Source organism: Diceros bicornis, chromosome 15 (genome assembly GCF_020826845.1).
Source record: "Diceros bicornis minor isolate mBicDic1 chromosome 15, mDicBic1.mat.cur, whole genome shotgun sequence".
NCBI classification, from domain to species: Eukaryota; Metazoa; Chordata; class Mammalia; order Perissodactyla; family Rhinocerotidae; genus Diceros; species Diceros bicornis.
Window position 1 is genome coordinate 3,697,178 of NC_080754.1, and position 3,393 is coordinate 3,700,570.

At 40.6% G+C, this 3,393-nt stretch overlaps 1 pseudogene; it reads left to right on the forward strand.

Annotated features, from left to right (window-relative positions):
* Positions 1–2,433: 2,433 nt before the first annotated feature.
* On the forward strand, positions 2,434–2,969 carry LOC131415058 (large ribosomal subunit protein eL19-like; annotated as a pseudogene).
* Positions 2,970–3,393: the final 424 nt, after the last annotated feature.

The following is a 3,393-nucleotide window of genomic DNA, read 5'->3' on the forward strand; positions in this document are numbered from 1 at the left end:
AAGGGCTGTGGCAAAGTTTGGGTTCCCCTGAAAGCAGAGCCTGAGTAAAGGACTCAGTGCAGAAGCTCCTGGGTATCTGTCGTGGGTGTTATACCTCACAATAAAACAAGTTATCAACAGCAAAAAAAACCGATCTTAAATGTAATAGCTAACGTTTATTGAATGTCTTCTACGTGCTAGACTCTGTTCTAAGTTTTTTATGTAAATCTACTCAGTTAACCTTAAAACATGCCTGAGAAATAGGTACCTTTCTAATCCCCACAGAGGAGGAAGCTGAGTTACAGGGTAGTTAATGTCCCGAAGCTACTAAGTCTTGTTCGTGATGGGGGGATTTTGTCTGTTTTGTTTACTGCCACCTTCCCTGTGCTCGAAAAGTGCCCCTCAATTGAATAACGTGGCAAACCCGGGATTCAGCCCCACGCTGTCTCTGGTAGAGCCTGCGTTCTTAGTTGACCAGGGCTCGGTACAGCTCCTGAGGTTACTCACTCCTTTACAATCTCCTATTCAGGTCTGGGCTGTAAGAGCAAGGATAATAAAAGTAAAGGAAAATGAAAATTATTCTAAGAATTTCATCTGTTCACCTAGATTTCTTGGAGGAAAGGGGCATGGGAGAAACCAAAGACCTGAAGAATGTTTTATAATACCTCTCTTCCCCACGAGGTTTGTTTAGGATCATATTCATCTCATTGCCGCCAGCCTTCGATGAACTTGCCAATGAACTTCACAGATTACAGGAACCCACCCTCACAGCCCTTCTCCCAGCCCCAAACCTGCTCTCTGCAGGAGCCTTTCCAGCTGAAAGACATGTTGGTGTTGGCTGTTAGCTCAGCTGTCGTGTTTCCAGCCCCTGAGTCGTACTAAGCCAAAATCAAAACCAAACATATGTTCCTCTAAGAAACAGACAGCTGGGCTTCCATACTAAATACTGAGCATTTCTTCCCCCGTAGTCCAGGAGCTCTGGCAGTCCAGGGATGCTGACCAAGAAGTATATTGTCCACACTACTGGCCATTGTTCAGAAGTTTTTTATTGCTGTTGTTGGTGGTCGTGATGGTGGTGATGGTGTGTGTGCGTGTTTGAAACCAATATAGAAAAGTTCATGCAATGGTCTGCTCTCATTTTAAGAGAAATGATCAGCAGTATAATTTCATATAATAAAGACACTAAAGTCTCTTCTGAGAGGCCACAATTTTCTTTCTGTTGGAAGATGGCAAGGTTGCTTTTTGGTGGGCGAGGGGACTATTCAAAAGTATTATTCACATTTTTTCATTGACACATGCATTTAAATGAACCATAAGTCAACAGTTGTCGATTGAAGCAGTAAAAGTGGCTTTTAGGGTGACTTTAGAGACAAGTTTTTGGCACTTATGATTATGCCTCCAGAGAAACTGTGCAATCTAACTACTAATGTATACCTACTTCTTGTGCATTTTACTTTCTATGAAATATACTTATGCATATATCCATTATATCAAATCACTATGCTTGCTTATTGCTATTTCCTCAAGCCTGCTAAAAGGGGATGATTTATATTTTCCTTAGAATATATTGTTTATATACAGTGATCTTTTATTCAATCACAAAAAAATGTATTCATTTTGAAAGCTGTGATTTCACATACTCTTACTAGATTATATGTAATAAAGTTCCAACGTGTAGGGAAAAATTTTTTAAAAATAGGCATATCAGGAGGAATGAAAAACAAATTTCAAATATCTAATATGGTGAACAGTATTATTTGCTTTTTATCAAATTTTGTATTTTGTTTACTATATTTTCATTTTTTTCAATATAAAAGAATCCACAGGTACAACTAAATGTGTTTAAAATGTTTGTATCCTCGTAGGTCTTTTCATATTCTTACATTAATAAATCAGAAGAAGAAAGCATATATTTGAATGCAGTGGGATGAGCAGCACCTTAAAAAGAGCTTGGATTTTTGGAGTTAAATTTTTGGAGATGAGTTCAAATCCAGATTCTGCCACTAACTAGCTGTGTGATGGTAATGACCTGCTCTCTCTTAGATTTTGTTTTTCACCTTTGTAAGAAGGAATATAGCACTGGCCTTGCAGGGTTGTTGTGAAGGATTTTTATCCATCAATTTCTCCAACATTTAAGCATTTCTAAGTCCTACTAACACAAATATTGAAATAAATAAACTTCTCCATCTGATTATGCTACAGTTCATCAATAGCTCAGAAATGTGGCACCAGCATTAAACACAAACATGATAAGATGTTAGACAAAAAGCTCCTCAAATCCTCGGTTACCTTTATTACCCTGTAGCACTGATCAGCTGCTTCTGGGAGGTGCTAGGGAAGCGTGTGCTTGATGGGAGAACTCTGCGAACCTGAGTCACTGCACAGTTACAACAAGACTGGTTATCTCCTGTGATCTGGTCACTAAAATTGCTTATTGAAAGCCGAACTGCAGCCATGAGGCTTCAGAACAGGCTCACCTCCAGCGTCCTTTGGTGTTGCAGAAAGAAGGTCCAGCTGGACCTCAATGAGACCAATGAAATCGCCAATGCCAACTCCCATCAGTGGATCCAGCAGCTGATCAAAGATGGGCTAATCACTGTGGAGCCTGTGACTGTCCACTCCGAGGCTCGATGCTGGAGAGACATCTTGGCCCACCGTAAGGGCAGGTGTATGGGTGTACACAAGCCAGAGGATACTGTCCGTGCTCAAGTGCCTGAGGAGGTAACCTGTGTGAGCGTTCTGCGAATCTAAGAGGATTGACCGCCACCCCATGTATCACAGGCTGTACATGAATGTGAAGGGAACATGTTCAAAAACAAGCAGATTCTCATGGAATACATCCACTAGTTGAAGGCCGACAAGGCCAGCAAAAGCTGCTGGCTGACCAGGCTGAGGCCCGCAGGTCTGAGATCGAGGAAGCATGTAAGTGCCGTGGGGAGTGGCTCCAGGCTAAGGAGGAGGGAGTCATCAGGACTGAGAACAAGAACTAAAGACCCCCCTCTTGTCTGCACAATATCCACGGCAATGGTACAGGTCAGTCATACGGTGAAGAAAGCCTTCAACTGCCTGAGGGGAAAATAGTGAATTGCATTTGTTTTTCAGTCAACTCTTTGGTCGTATTCAACATTCAACCAATTAAAAATTGGTGCATGTGAAAAATTAAGTCTTTTTCACGTGAATTAATGTTTAAAATGATCTCCATCTTTCTGTTTATGGGTTATTGATTTACTGAACTGAAATATAGGATTTTATATTCATCGTTAGTTAATTTCATCATATTAGCCTCAGCCAATTTGGTTTAATCTGTTGAGTTGTGATGGCCCTGGGTCTGTCATTGTGTGTGTTAATTATTCCTTCCAGATTTGTGACATTGTAAACTTGATTAACTTGTAAAACTCCATTCATCCAAATTAT